This window comes from Antechinus flavipes, chromosome 1 (assembly GCF_016432865.1).
Source record: "Antechinus flavipes isolate AdamAnt ecotype Samford, QLD, Australia chromosome 1, AdamAnt_v2, whole genome shotgun sequence".
NCBI lineage: Eukaryota > Metazoa > Chordata > Mammalia > Dasyuromorphia > Dasyuridae > Antechinus > Antechinus flavipes.
This window is the reverse complement of record NC_067398.1, coordinates 356,325,076-356,341,853: the sequence shown is the minus strand read 5'-3', so window position 1 is coordinate 356,341,853 and position 16,778 is coordinate 356,325,076. Positions and strand designations below refer to the sequence as shown.

General features: G+C 34.2%; 1 pseudogene; it reads right to left on the bottom strand.

The window, feature by feature from the left end:
- Positions 1 to 13,103: 13,103 nt before the first annotated feature.
- Positions 13,104 to 13,445, bottom strand: LOC127545812 (40S ribosomal protein S20-like; annotated as a pseudogene).
- Between the last annotated feature and the right edge of the window lie 3,333 nt (positions 13,446 to 16,778).

Genomic DNA, 16,778 nt, shown 5'->3' with positions numbered 1-16,778 from the left:
TTTCCCTTCTTTAGTATTTCTTTGGGATATAAGCCCAATAGAAACACTGCTGGATCAAAGGGTATGCACAATTTGATAATTTTTTGGGCATAATTCCAGATTGCTCTCCAGAATGGTTGGATTCGTTCACAGCTCCACCAACAATGCATTAGTGTCCCAGTTTTCCCGCATCCCCTCCAACATTCATCATTATTTTTTCCTGTCATCTTAGCCAATCTGACAGGTGTGTAGTGGTATCTCAGAGTTGTCTTAATTTGCATTTCTCTGATCAATAATGATTTGGAACACTCTTTCATATGAGTGGTAATAGTTTCAATCTCATCCTCTGAAAATTGTCTGTTCATATCCTTTGACCATTTATCAATTGGAGAATGGCTTGATTTCTTATAAATTTGCGTCAGTTCTCTATATATTTTGGAAATGAGGCCTTTATCAGAACCTTTAACTGTGAAAATGTTTTCCCAGTTTGTTGCTTCCCTTCTAATCTTGTTTGCATTAGTTTTATTTGTACAAAAGCTTTTTAATTTGATGTAATCGAAATTTTCTATTCTGTGATCAGTAATGGTCTCTAGTTCATCTTTGGTCACAAATTTCTTTCTCCTCCACAAGTCTGAGAGATAAACTATTCTATGTTCCTCTAATTTATTTATAGTCTCGTTCTTTATGCCTAGGTCATAGACCCATTTTTATCTTATCTTGGTATATGGTGTTAAGTGTGGGTCCATGCCTAATTTCTGCCATACTAATTTCCAATTATCCCAGCAGTTTTTATCAAATAATGAATTCTTTTCCCAGAAGTTAGGGGCTTTGGGTTTGTCAAACACTAGATTGCTATAATTGACTATTCTGTCTTGTGTGCCTAGCCTTTTCCACTGATCCACTAATCTATTTCTTAGCCAATACCAAATGGTTTTGGTGACTGCTGCTTTATAATATAATTTTAGATCAGGTACAGCTAGGCCACCTTCATTTGATTTTTTTTTCATTAATTCCCTTGAGATTCTCGACTTTTTATTGTTCCATATGAATTTTGTTGTTATTTTTTCTAGATCAATAAAATATTTTCTTGGAAGTCTGATTGGTATAGCACTAAATAAATAGATTAGTTTAGGGAGTATTGTCATCTTTATTATGTTCGCTCGGCCGATCCAAGAGCACTTAATATTTTTCCAATTATTTAAGTCTGACTTTATTTGTGTGGAGACTTTTTTATAATTTTGCTCATATAATTCCTGACTTTCCTTTGGTAGATAGATTCCCAAATATTTTATGGTATCAACAGTTATTCTGAATGGAATTTCTCTTTGTATCTCTTGCTGTTGGGTTTTGTTGGTGATGTATAAAAATGCTGAGGATTTATGGGGATTTATTTTGTAGCCAGCTACTTTGCTAAAATTATGAATTATTTCCAATAGATTTTTGGTAGAATCTCTGGGGTTCTCTAGGTATACCATCATATCATCTGCAAAGAGTGATAGTTTGGTTTCCTCATTGCCTACTCTAATTCCTTTTATATCTTTCTCGACTCTTATTGCCGAGGCTAGTGTTTCTAATACGATATTAAATAATAATGGTGATAGTGGGCAACCTTGCTTCACTCCAGATCTTACTGGGAAAGGTTCCAGTTTTCCCCCATTGCATATGATGCTTACTGATGGTTTTAAATATATGCTCCTGACTATTTTAAGGAAAAGTCCATTTATTCCTATGCTCTCAAGTGTTTTTATTAGGAATGGATGTTGGATTTTATCAAATGCTTTTTCTGCATCTATTGAGATGATCATGTGGTTTTTGTTTGTTTGGTTATTGATATAGTCAATTATGCTAATAGTTTTCCTAATATTGAACCAGCCCTGCATTCCTGGTATAAATCCTACTTGGTCATAGTGTATTATCCTGGTGACAATTTTCTGTAATCTTTTTGCTAATATTTTATTTAAGATTTTAGCATCAATATTCATTAGGGAGATTGGTCTATAATTTTCTTTCTCTGTTTTCAGCCTACCTGGTTTAGGTATCAGTACCATATCTGTGTCATAAAAGGAGTTTGGTAGGACTCCTTCAATCCCTATTTTTTCAAATAGTTTATATAACATTGGAGTTAATTGTTCTTTAAATGTTTGGTAGAATTCACATGTAAATCCATCTGGTCCTGGGGATTTTTTCTTAGGGAGTTGATTGATAGTTTGTTCTATTTCTTTTTCTGAGATGGGACTGTTTAGGATATTTACTTCTTCCTCTGTTAGTTTGGGCAAGCTGTATTTTTGGAGGTATTTTTCTATTTCATTTGAGTTGTCGAATTTATTGGCATAAAGTTGGGCAAAGTAACTCCTAATTATTGCTCTAATTTCCTCTTCGTTAGTGGTGAGTTCTCCCTTTTCATTTTTAAGACTAACAATTTGATTTTCCTCTTTCCTTTTTTTAATCAGATTTACTAAGGGTTTGTCTATTTTGTTGGTTTTTTCATAGAACCAACTCTTAGTTTTATTAATCAATTCAATAGTTTTTTTACTTTCAATTTTATTGATCTCACCTTTTACTTTTAGAATTTCAAGTTTAGTGTTTGACTGGGGGTTTTTAATTTGTTCCTTTTCTAGCATTTTTAATTGCAAACCCAATTCATTGACCTTCTCTTTCTCTATTTTATACAAATAGGCCTCTAGAGATATGAAATTTCCCCTTATTACCGCTTTGGCTGCATCCCATACATTTTGGTATGATGTCTCATTATTATCGTTTTCTTGGGTGAAGTTATTAATTATGTCTATGATTTGCTGTTTCACCCAATCATTCTTTAGTATGAGATTATTTAGTTTCCAATTATTTTTTGGTCTACTTCCCCCTGCTTTTTTGTTGAATGTAATTTTCATTGCATCGTGGTCTGAAAAGGATGCATTTACTATTTCTGCCTTACTACATTTGAGTTTGAGGTTTTTATGTCCTAATATATGGTCAATTTTTGTATAGGTTCCATGAACTGCTGAAAAGAAAGTGTATTCCTTTCTGTCTCCATTACATTTTCTCCAGAGATCTATCATATCTAACTTTTCTAGTATTCTATTTACCTCTTTGACTTCTTTCTTATTTATTTTGTGGTTTGATTTATCTAATTCTGAGAGTGCAAGGTTAAGATCTCCCACTATTATAGTTTTACTGTCTATTTCTTCTTGCAGCTCTCTTAGTTTCTCTTTTAAGAATTTAGATGCTACCCCACTTGGTGCATATATGTTTAATATAGATAGTGCTTCATTATCCATGCTACCCTTTAGCAAGATATAGTGTCCTTCCTTATCTCTTTTAATTAGGTCAATTTTTGCTTTAGCTTGATCTGAGATCAGGATGGCTACCCCTGCTTTTTTGACTTCACCTGAAGCATAGTAGATTTTGCTCCAACCTTTTACCTTTAACCTGCATGTATCTCCCCGCTTCAGATGTGTTTCCTGTAAACAACATATTGTAGGATTCTGGCTTTTAATCCATTCTGCTAACCGCTTCCTCTTTATGGGGGAGTTTACCCCGTTCACGTTTATGGTTAGAATGACCAATTCTGTATTACTTGCCATCTTGTTAACCCCGGTTTATGCTTTCCTCCCTTCTTTCCCCTTTCCCCCCCTTCCAAGTATTAAGCTTGTGAGCACCCCTTGCTTCTCACAGCCCTCCCTTTTTAATGTCCCTCCCCCCGCCTTAGAGTTCCTCCCCCTATCTTACCCCTTTCCCTCCCAGTTCCCGTATTCCCTTCCACTTAGCTTATTCCTTCCCTTCCACTTTTCCCTTCTCACTTTTCAATGAGATGGGAGAAGTTTCACCATAGATTGAATATGTTTTAAGATTTTTCACTTAAAGCCAATTCTGAAGGCAGTAAGATACCCACTATATTCATCCCCCTCCATTCTTTCTCTCAGATATAATAGGTTTCCTATGCCTCTTCATGAGATGTACTACCCCCACTTTACCCTTTTTCTGGTACAATGTCCTTTCCACATCAATTTCTAGAACAAGGTATACATGTATTCTTTATACATCTATATAGTCAAAATATAGTTCCCAAGATTAATCTTTACCTTTTTAGATTTCTCTTGAGTTCTATATTTGTAGATCAAACTTTTTGTTAAGTTCTGGTTTTTTCATCAGAAATAGATGAAATTCGCTTACTTCGTTGAATGTCCATCTTCTTCCCTGGAAAAAGATGCTCATTCTCGCTGGGTAAGTTATTTTTGGTTGCATACCAAGTTCCTTAGCCTTTCGGAATATCATATTCCAGGCCCTTCGATCTTTTAATGTGGATGCTGCCAGATCCTGGGTGATCCTTATTGTGGCTCCTTGATACTTGAATTGGGTTTTTCTAGCCGCTTGCAATATTTTTTCTTTCATCTGAGGGTTCTGGCATTTAGCCACTATATTCCCTGGTGTTTTGATTTTAGGATCCCTTTCAGTGGGTGATCGATGAATCCTTTCAATGTTTATTTTTTCCTCTGTTCCTATGACTTCTGGGCAGTTATCTTTGATAATTTCCTGGAAGACAGTGTCCAGGCTCTTTTTTTCATCATGTTTTTCTGGGAGTCCAATGATTCTCAGATTGTCTCTCCTGGATCTGTTTTCCAGGTCTGTTGTCTTCCCCAGAAGGTATTTCACATTTTTCTCCATTGTTTGATTTTTTTGGATTTGCTTGACTGATTCTTCTTGTCTCCTCGAGTCATTCAATTCCACTTGTTCAATTCTGATTTTCAGTGAAGTATTCTCTTCACTCACTTTTTTAAAATCTTTCTCTAATTGTCCAATTGAGTTCTTTTGTTCTGTGGAATTTTTTTCCATTTCGCCCATTTTGTTTTTTAGAGAGCTGTTTTCTGTTTCCAGTTCACTAATCCTATTTTTCAAGGATTTTACTTCTTTATCCACTCTCTCTTTAACTTTCTCCAGGCTCTTTTGCCAAGCCTCCCTCTCCTTTTCCCAAGCCTCACTCTGCTTTCCCCATTTTTCTTCTAGCTCCCTTGTGAGAGCCTTTTTAATCACTTCTATGAGGTTCATCTGTGCTGAGGAACAGACGATCTCCTCCTTTGGGAATTCACCTGGGGACTGCCTGTTTTTAGTCTCCTCAGGATTTAGAGTCTGCTCTCTATCTGTATAGAAGCTGTCAAGGGTTAAAGTCCTCTTCAGCTTCTTGCTCATTCTATCTATTAATCAGAGACAAACTACCAAAGAAAAACAGAAAAAACTGGAGTCTTTCTTTGGGGGTGGGCTGGGTGTGTTATCGAGCTTCCTCTACAGACTGCAGGGGGCAGCAGTGAGGCACTAGCAGGACTGTGCTGCGCCTGCGCTCTGAGATCCCAAAGCGTGCTGAGTCACTGAGGGGGGGGGGAAGGGGGGGGCGGCCAGGTCCTGAGAGACTCCAGCTGTTTGGGGTTGTATTCTTCAGCCCCGGTGTTTTTAGCTTCTCTGCTGGGCTGTTGACTTGCTGCCGGAGGAAAGTATCCAAACCTGTAGTGAAGCTCTCCCCGCAGAGACGGCTACGATCACTCTCCACCCCCTCTCCAGTCTGCTCCTGTGCCCTCACTGCCGCTGCCCGCCGCCTGCGCCCGATCTAAAACCGCCCCAGCCCTCCAGTAAAGGCAGACCTTTCTTGGTGGATCTCAAGGATGGCTTCTCTTGGTAACTATTTGTGGGTTTTTTTCAGTCAAGCATTGATTCAGAGGCTTGTAATGAAATGGATAGTGAGAGAAAGCGTGGAGCTTATGCAGCTGTGAGCCTCCTCTCCGCCATCTTAACCGGAAGTCCCCGGTACAATTCTCTTGTTGCACAAGAAGAGTAGGATTCAGAAGGTAAAAATAACCTGGGAAGAAAAACAAAAGTGCAGGTAATCCACATTCATTTCCCAGTGTTCTTTCTTTGGGTGTAGCTGATTCTGTTCATCATTGATCAATTGAAATTGAATTAGATCTTCTCTTTGTTGAAGATATCCACTTCTATCACAATACATCCTCATACAGTATTGTTGTTGAAGTATATAATGATCTGGTTCTGCTCATTTCACTCAGCATTAGTTCATGTAAGTCTCTCCAAGCCTCTCTATATACATCCTGCTGTTCATTTCTTACAGAACATTAATATTCCACAACATTCATATACCACAATTTACCTAACCATTCTCCAATTGATGGACATCCATTCATTTTCCAGTTTCTAGCTGCCACAAACATTTTGGCACATACAGGTCCCTTTCCCTTCTTTAGTATCTCTTTGGGATATAAGTAGCACTACTGTATCAAAGGGTATGCAAAGTTTGATAACTTTTTGGGCATAATTGCAAATTACTCTCCAGAATGCTTGGGTTTGTTCATAACTCTACCAACATTGCATCAGTGTCCCAGTTTTCCCGCATCCCTTCCAACAGTCATCATTATTTTTTCTTATCCTCTTAGCCAATCTGACAGGTGTGTAGTGGTATCTCAGAGTTGTCTTAATTTGCATTTCTCTGATCAATAGTGATTTGGAACACTCATATGAGTAGAAATAGTTTCAATTTCATCATCTGAAAATTGTCTATTCATATCCTTTGATCATTTATCAATTGGAGAATATCTATATATTTTGGAAATGAGGCCTTTATCAGAACCTTTAACTTTAAAAATGGTTTCCCAGTTTGTTGCTTTCCTTTTAATCTTGTTTGCATTAGTTTTGTTTGTATAAAGGCTTTTTAATTTGATATAATCAAAATTTTCTATTTTGTGATCAATAATGATCTCTAGTTCTTCTTTGGTCACACATTCCTTCCTCCTCCACAAGTCTGAGAGGTAAATTATCCTATGTTTCTCTAATTTATTTATACTTGATGCCTAAATCATGGACCCATTTTGATTTTATCTTGGTATATGGTATTAAGTGTGAGTCAATGCCCAATTTCTGCCATAATAATTTCCAGTTTTCCCAGCAATTTTTGTCAAATAGTGAATTCTTATCCCAAAAGTTGGGATCTTTGGGTTTGTCATACACTAGATTACTATAGTTATTGACTATTTTGTCCTGTGAACCTAACCTATTCCACTGATCAACTAATCTATTTCTTAACCAATACCAAATGGTTTTGGTGACCGCTGCTTTATAATATAGTTTTAGATCAGGTACAGGTAAGCCACCTTCATTTTATTTTTTTTTATTAGTTACTTTGAAATTTTTGAGTTTTGTTGTTCCTCCATATGAATTTTGTTGTTATTTTTTCTAGGTCATTAAAATAGTTTCTTGGGTGTCTGATTGGTATAGTATTAAATAAATAGATTAGTCTAGGTAGTATTGTCATCTTTATTGTATTTGCTCAGTCTATCCAAGAGCACTTAATATTTTTCCAATTATGTAAATCTGATTTTATTTGCATGGAAAGTGTTTTGTAATTTTACTCATATAATTCCTGACTTTCCTGTGGTAGATAGATTCCCAAACATTTTATGCTATAGACAGTTATTTTGAATGGAATTTCTGTTTGTATCTCTTGCTGTAGGATTTTGTTGGTGATGTATAAAAGTGCTAAGGATTTATGTGAATTTATTTTGTATCCTGCAACTTTGCTTAAGTTGTGAATTATTTCTAAGAGCTTTTTAGTAGAATCTCTGAGGTTCTCTAAGTATACCATGATATCATCTGCAAAGAGTGATTATTTGGTTTCCTCATTATCTATTCTAATTCCTTTAATCTCTTTCTCAACTCTTATTTGCCAAGGCTAGCACTTCTAATACAATATTGAATAATAATGGTGATAGTACACAGCCATGTTTCATTCCTGATCTTATTGGGAATGGTTCCAGTTTATTCTCATTACATATGATGCTTACTGATGGCTTTAAATATATGCTCCTCACTATTTTAGGAAACCATTTATTTCTATACTCTCAAGTGTTTTTATTAGGAAGGAATATTGGATTTTATCAAATGCTTTTTCTGCATCTATTGAGATGATCATATGAGTTTTGTTAATTTGGTTATTGATATAGTCAATTATGCTAATAGTTTTCCTAATATTGAACCAGCCCTGCATTCCTGGTATAAATCCTACTTGGTCATAGTGTATTATCCTGGGGATGATTTTCTGTAATCTTTTTGCTAATATCTTATTTAAGATTTTAGCATCAATATTCATTAGGGAGATTGGTCTATAATTTTCTTTCTCTGTTTTCAACCTATCTGGTTTAGGCATCAGTACCATGTCTATGTCATAAAAGGAATTTGGTAGGACTCCTTCAATTCCTATTTTGTCAAATAGTTTATATAGCATTGGAGTTAAATATTCTACAAATGTTTGGTAGAATTCACAGGTAAATCCATCTGATCCTGGGAATTTTTTCTTAGGGAGTTGATTAATAGCTTGTTCTATTTCGTTTTCTAAGATGGGACTGTTTAACCAATTTACTTTTTCCTCTGTTAATCTGGGCAAGCTATATTTTTGAAGGTATTCTTCCATTTCATTTAAGTTTTTGAATTTATTGGCATAAAGTTGGGCAAAGTAACTTCTAATTATTGCTCTAATTTCCTCTTCATTAGTGGGTCGAGTTCTCTCTTTTCATTTTAAAGACTAACAATTTGAATTTCTTCTTTCCTTTTTTTAATCAGATTTACTAAGGGTTTGTCTATTTTGTTGGTTTTTTCATAGAACCAACTTTTAGTTTTATTAATTAATTCAATAGTTTTTTACTTTCAATTTTATTAATCTCTCCTTTTATTTTTAGAATTTCAAGTTTAGTGTTTTTACTGGGGTTTTTTAAATTGTTCCTTTTCTAGCATTGTTAGTTGCAAGCCCAGTTCATTGACTTTCTCTTTCTCTATTTTATGCAAGTAGGCCTCTAGAGATATAAAATTTCCCCTTATTACCTCCTTGGCTGCATCCCACACATTTTGGTATGACATCTCATTATTGTCATTTTCTTGGGTGGTTATTAATTACAGCTTTGATTTGCTGTTTCACCCAATCATTCTTTACTATGAGATTATTTAGTTTCCAACTATTTTTTGGTCTATTTACCCCTGGCTTTTTATTGAATGTAATTTTCATTGCATTGTGGTCTAAAAAAGATCCATTTACTATTTTTGCCTTTCTGCATTTGAATTTGAGGTTTTTATATCCTAATATGTGATCAGTTTTTGTGTGGGTTCCATGAACTGCTGAGAAGAAAGTATACTTCTTTCTGTCGCCATTTAGTTTTCTCCAAAGATCTATTTTTTCCAGTATTCTATTTACCTCTTTTATTTCTTTCTTAGTTATTTTGTAATTTGATTTATCTAATTCTGAGAGAGCAAGATTGAGAACCCCCACTATTATAGTTTTGCTGTATATTTCTTCTTTCAGCTCTCTTAATTTCTCTTTTAAGAATTCAGATGTTACACCCACTTGGTGCATATATGTTTAATGTTGATATTGCTTCTTTATCTATGCTACCCTTCAGCAAGATATCATGCCCTTCCTTATCTCTTTTAATTAAATCAATTTTTGCTTTTGCTTGATCTGAGAGCAGAATGGCTACCCCTGCTTTTTTGACTTTACCTGAAGCATAGTAGATTCTGCCCCAACCTTTTACCTTTATTCTGTATGCATTGCCCTGCTTCAAGTATGTTTCCTGTAAACAACATATTGTAGGATTCTGTTTTTTAATCCAGTCTGCTAATTGCTTCCTCTTTATGGGGGAGTTTACCCCATTCACATTTATGGTTAAAATTACTAATTCCATATTACTTGTTAAGGAAGCTAATAACTTTATGAGAAATCAAAGTACAATAAATCAAAACCAAAAAAAAAATAAAAACAATGGAAAAAATGTGAAATATGTCATTGGAAAAACAAATATAAGAATAATTGGGGAAAAGGTTGATTCTCCATTATTCTTCCTCTTACCTTTTATATTTGTAGGGGGTTTCTCAGTAAAGTACAAGAGTTGTTTGTTATTGTAACCAAGCTCAAAAGAAGTCTGTAGTTACAGGATTTTTCCCATAGAGATGATTTTAGTATCTTTGATTTCTATTTAGAAGAATTTAGTGATTTCCTTAGAGTAGCTCATTATGTGGCAATGAGGCTAATAAACTGATCATGTATTGTGGACTCCAAGAACACTACTAATAGATTCTAGTTAGAAGATTATATGATAAATACACAAACATTTATTAAGAGTCCACTATGTACCATTTACTGATTTCAGCACTGGGGACACACACACACAAAAATAAATAAGCAAGGCAGTCCCTGTCCAGAAATATAATGTACTGGCCCTCTCATTTTGTAGAAGCAATAAAAGTTAGTCCAACAATTGAACACAGATTAATTGCAGTGCTCAATCTTACTCTCTAGAGAAAACATTTTGAATCACACTCTTTTCCTCTTATAAAAGTTCACAATACAGTCATGGAATGTTGCATATCCTGTCAGATGGGATTGCTTTGCCACTTTTTAATAACTATTTTTCTTTGTTACAAGAATAAATTCATTTCAAAGGTAGAGTGGGGAATGATTAGTCTAAGAGAAAAAAAGTATCTACTTTTTAAAATAAGAAAAATAAAAGAAATGAGAACAAAGATTTGGAATTATTGTGTGAAGTTACCTATAAGCATGAGTCAGATTGGAATTCAGATTTCAAACTGCAATTTTATTCCTTAATGCAAAATAGCTTGCTTGAAAAATACCTCTTTATTTTTGCTATTGGCAGATGCCAAGATCAGGTGAAACAGAGAGTGAGAGTTTGACTGTACCAACAAATGGTAGTAGGGAGCCATAGGAGCATGTGCTCTGGTCACAAGTTCTTCTTGATGAAGGAAATCAAATGCCTAATGGGTGATTGGTCCAATATAGACATTTATTTTCCTAAATATTGCATTCTATCCTGTCACGTCCCTTGCCTTTAAAAAAAAATCCAACTCACACAAAATAAACACCTTAGTCTACCATTTGAGACTCTCTATAGTCAAGCCCTCCCCCCCATTTGGTTTTTTAGTCTTGTTTCTGCTCAATGCATCTCTTACAGTAACAATGATGATAATAATAATTATATCTTTAATATTTAAGATTTACAAAGCACTTTACATGTACTATTTCATTTGATCCTTACACAATCTTTGCGTGGTGAGTGCTAATATTATTCATATTTTTTACAGATGAGTAAACTGAGTTTGAGAGAAGTTAAGCAACTTGCTTAGAACTCACAACTTCAGGCAGAAGAGTCTATTTACTATCATTTACATGAATGATTTGCCTAATTTTTATATCTTCATCCACAGTGCCCTTTCAACTAAAGCAAAAGAAATGTTCTTCAAATTTCTTCACATTTGGTGAAATTCTCCCATCTCCCCAGGTCCAATTTAGTCCATACATTCTCTGAAAAGCTTTAACTGATAATCAAATTCACATTTGATTCAAATTCATGTTGTATCTTTATTTCCTTTCCTTCTTTGTCTACTTTCCTGGCTCCACATCTTCTTTCTGAAGCATTAAGTTGGATGTTTTCCAAGGTTTTTTCCTTGGCTACTTTCATCCAAGTTGATTTTATATACATTTCCATAGTTACATATATTACCTTTAAACCAATGACTTCCAAATCTATACTTCTATTTCAGTCTTTTCTTCTGAGCTCCAGAGCCACATATTTTTTCTCAAACAATGTCTCCTTCTGACCCTGGTGATTCTGTCAATATTATTGATATTCACCCCATCTCCTGTGTTTCTGAACCTTAATATTTTTATTGACTTTTCCTTTTCCTTCAGTTCTCCTCTACAGTTATTCACTAACTGTGCAAGGCATTCCTTGTCACTTGGAAGTGCATCTCCCTACTTCTCATCTACCTTCAATTTATTCTTTAAGATGCTGACTTCTAATCCTCCTTATGAACAGATACGGTGGCTCATGATCTTAGAATTCTTTAACTTGTAATCAACTCTTTTTTTAAATTCCTTCCATTCTTCTGTGTTAAATAAAATGAATTTATATATTCTGCTGTTTGAATGAGTTAGTTGTGTGTGTGTATGTGTGTGTGTGTGTGTATTATTTCTTCCTTGAACCAGTTCAAATGAGAGTGAAGTTGCCCTCTCACCTGTTTTTTCTGCTGTATTAAAAAAAAAAACAACTTTCTTATTCATCTCTTTTATATGAGATATTTCCCCCTTTCTTTTTCTCTACCTTTCAGTTAATGCCACTTTATGACCCTTACATTGCTCTTTTTTGATCATTCCAAAATAAGATTCATATTCATATCTTTGGAGTAGATTCATTCTCTTTCAATGTTTAAAATTCTTACAGGTTACATGTATTATTTGTCCATATAGAAATGTAAATATTTTATCCTTGTAAAGTACCTTAGATTTTCTCATTTATGTTCACTATTTTAATGCTTCTGTTGAATGTTGTGTTTAGTGTCAAATTTTTCATTCATTTGGAAACTTCTCTATTCCCTCCTGCAGGATCATATGGTTTTTTCCTCAGTAGGTTATTTTTGGTTGTAACCCTACTTTTTGTTTTCTGGAATGTTATTTTCCAAGCCTTCTTCTCCTTTATTCTGGTAGCTGTTAATTTTTTTTTTTGTGTGTGTGTGTATGCCATCCCAAATGTAGCTCCGTGATTTTTAAATGTTATCTTTTTGGTTCCTAGCAGTATATTCTCATGGAGCTTTAGATGTTAATTATAACATTCTAAGGTGTTTTCATTTGGGTATTTCTTTTAGGAGATGATAAGTGGGTTAATTTAATTTCTGTTTTTCTCTCTTTTTCTAAGATATATGAGCAATTTTTCTTGATTATTTTTTGAAGTATGATATTTAGGCTCTCTTCTTATCATGGCTTTCAGGTAGCAAAATAATTTTAAAATCATTTCTTCTCAATTTATTTTCTAAATCATTTGTTATTTTTTGAAATAATTGAGATTTCTTTCTATTTCTTCAGTTTTTGGCTCTGCTTCATTGTTTCTTACTGTTTCATAGAGTAAGTAGTAATTTGAACAATTCTAATTTTTAAAGAGTTTTCTTCTTTTATGTTTTGTTTCTTTTCTTTTCTTTTCTTTTTCTTTTTTTTTGAACCACTTGGCCAATTATCATTTTAAGACATTTTCTTTACTTTTATTTTTTAGTTGCAATTTTTAAAAAGATGATTAATTATATGTAATGATGACTTCAACTTCAGCACCTGATTTAATACTGCTAGAAGTGATCTATTTAACAATTTTAGGACTGTGCAAATCAACAAGGTATTTGGAATTGTCATCTGGAGCCAATCCCAAACCTTTGAATGTTCAATGCAAAGATTTTTTCTAGTTGTAATTCACAGTGTCTTAGTGAGCATTCAACAGGTTCCTTGATTTTCAAGTTATTTTCTTTATCTCAGCACACACTTTCTCAAGTGATTTCACATTGTGGCTAGTGAGAGTGATGCAGATCCAGTGGATGGCCACTTTGGGCTCCACAGGTGTCTTACAAGTGTCTTTGAATGTCATGACAATGAGGTGGCTTTCTGATTGACTTATTCCATGGTAGGAGTGAACAGTGGTGAGTCAGGAGCAGGAGAGGCAAAAATTGTCACCTTCACCTGGCTTCAGCAATGATATCTTTACCAAAGAGCAGAAGTGATTTTCTTCAGTATTTTTGTGCCCCTTTTACCAAAGTGTGAATTCTTTTTTTTTCATAATTTTCTTGAACAGCTTTAACTTTTTTCCATTTTTCTTTTATGACTCTGATTTTTAAAATAATTTCCTGATCTTTTTATCTGTCTTTAGTACTTCTAATAATTATTATTAGACTTGTGTACAATCTGCATTGTTTTTTTGCTTATAGATGTTTTCAAGTCATTGTTTTCTTCTGAATTTTTGTCTAGAGTTCCCAGTCACTATGGTAGCCTTTTTATGATCAAGTTCTTGTTGTTGTTTGTTCATTTTCCTAGATGCTTTCTTAGCTTTGTACTTTGTGTTAGAGGTAGGATTTGCTAATATTTGAGGATGAAAGTGGTGGGGAGTAGTTGTTTTTCTTGGACTTCTGCCTTTTATGTACTTCTACTGCTTTCCCAATTCAATCAGGGGACCAATAAGTTTTGAAGACTTTCAACAAAAGGTCATCTAGGGAGAGATCTGGTCACTAACTTTTTGGTCTGAACTCTGGTCTTTATGGCTTTCTCTTTCTGTCTTGCTGAACTGTCCTGAACTGGAAAAATAATTTATTGTATTATTTTGTTTGGCTTACTCACTCAGTTTGGCGCATTTTTAAAAACTGTTTCAGGGGGCAGCTAGGTGGCAGAATGAATAGAGTTTTGAGACTATATTTGAAGTCAGATACTTATAAGCTTTGTGACCCTGGGTGAGTCATTTAATCCCAATTGTCTAAAAAACCCAACAAGTTCTTTTAGAGGGGATGTGTTGGAAGAGCTTGTCAAAAATTCTGGATTCACTCTACCATCCTGGCATTGTCCCCCTGCACGAGAGATTTGAAAATTGAATTGACAACAAGAGAAGATGTACAATACATTATTCAAGAAACAGTGCCTTAAAAATTAGAATGGACCTAATACATTAATGATTCCAGGAGAAGACAAGAAATGTTAAAATAAAGTCAAAGACTGAAAAATAGAAATAAATACAAATTAGTTCAATTAAAATTATATAAAAACAGATAAAGGACAGAGAATTTAAGAATCATCGAATTACTTACAGGCAAATGCCTGGAAATAATATTTGAAGAAATCATGGAATAAAATTGCCCATATCTCTTTGAATTAGAGTGCAACAGTATAATAGTCCATTCATAGATAACATTTTATAGTATGAATTCCAAAATATCTTTTTCTTCCATTTTGAATTTGTTCTGCAAAACTAAGTTTTCTCAACAAGACAGTCAGTCTATTCTTTAAGTGATGATTAAATGAAATATAAGGTAATCTTCTCCACTATAATTGTATACAAAACTATAAAAATACTTGAAGGAGTATAATTTCCCTTTACTGACTTCATCTTTCAAAATGGGTTATTTGTCACAAACACATGAATAGCAAATGCTATCCTTAAGAATTAATCTCACTGATAGAAGCAGATACATTCATTTCATAGAAAAGATTCACTATGACTTCATTAGCTCAAACTTATAATTCTCCAATTTATAAAATGTGGGCACAAAAAGAATAAGAATATTACAATTTCATGCCAACCTTATGCAATAGCCTACCAATCTCCCAGCTTTTTCTGATTCTCCAATTTAATTATTTTTATTGGGAAAGATCAAATATTGGAAAATATAAATCTTTTGTTCAGTGTGGAATCATCATTGTCCCTTCACTCCAAAGGGTAAGTTCTCCAGACTTTCCTCTGCTTGTCAGAAAACATAGTACTACTTGTATTACAGCTCTAATGATATAGTAGGAACAGAAATGATAAATAGGAAAAGGGTGACTAGGTATTTGTGACAGGCCACTAAAATTTATAGAATGTTTATAGCACTTGTGATTATATATTTTTCCAGCATAATAGAAACAACTGAGCTAAGTACTTCAAATCCCAGGTGATTTCTTCCCTTTTCTCCTCCCACCTGACCCTTGCCAAAAACATTATAAATCACATTCTGGGCCCCTTCACCTCAGACAATAAAACAAATGCATCTAGTAATAGATCTGCTAGGGGTCTGCTCTCAGTGAGGCTATTCCCTTTCATTCCCACCACTCCAGCAGACCTCTAGAGTAGTATTAAAGTTATCAGGACCATTCCACTCACTATCTTCAAGAAAGTCCCAATTACTAACTTCAGGTTTAGATAGTGGTATTAAAAAATCTTGACTTCCTCCTTTCCTCCAAAATGTAATAGAGCCCTTCTCACCTCTTTAGGAACTTAAAAAAAAGTAGTCTCTAATTAAAAAGGAAGTCTCAAATTAAAATTCTTATAATTATTCAAATCACTTTAAATCATTAATAGTAATTCTGTAACTCTGGTGGAGGTAGTGGGTAGATGGGAGAAGTTATACTTTGCTAGGCTTCAGGTGCATTTTTTCCCATAGGAGATATTACTTATAATGAAAAAATGGAACATGCTCAGTATGATATACATAGGGAACAAGACTATTTAAAATAGTTTCAGAACTAGACTGGATTCTAGCCATCATTACATTGACTCACTGAAGAATCCAGAATGATTAAATTGTATCACAATGGGGACATTTATTAAAATATCAGATTCTTCCTTTGAGAATCACATTTTATAATTTCAGAGTGTGACACTAATGCCAAAGAAATTGAAAATATACTATTAAATTACTGAGGAAGAACCAAAGATTCCCTTTCCAGATTCCTAACAAGTATGCTTTTATTTTTTCCTTCAAAGACATAGACTTGATGACCTATAAGCATCCTATTTTCCATTTGAAATATTGCCCTTAGGATTACATCCTAAAAGGAGAAACCAAGTTCCATTGCAACTTAAGGCAGAGCTTTGAATTTAAGTTAATAATCAAACTCGAGTTGCCTCTGTTTTAAGTGCAGAGCTTTAATCACTAGATCATGAAGACTAGATAGGAACCAGCTTGGCACTTTTCAGTCCCTCCATGATCCAGGTTCTGACTTTCTCATTGGAAGGGAGATAGACTGTGCCTTTGGGAATGACCTTCATTTTTATATATATACTAGAGATTTTCTCTAGCTCTCTCTCTCTCTCTTTTCAATTGCGGTGTCCTTTTGAATTTTGGAATTGAATATGCAGGGCCAGTGTCAGAATTCAAAATTAATGTTATACGGAAAGATAAAGATAGCCAGTGTAATCATAAAAGGAGGTAAAGGGTGATCACATTATTGATGCAAG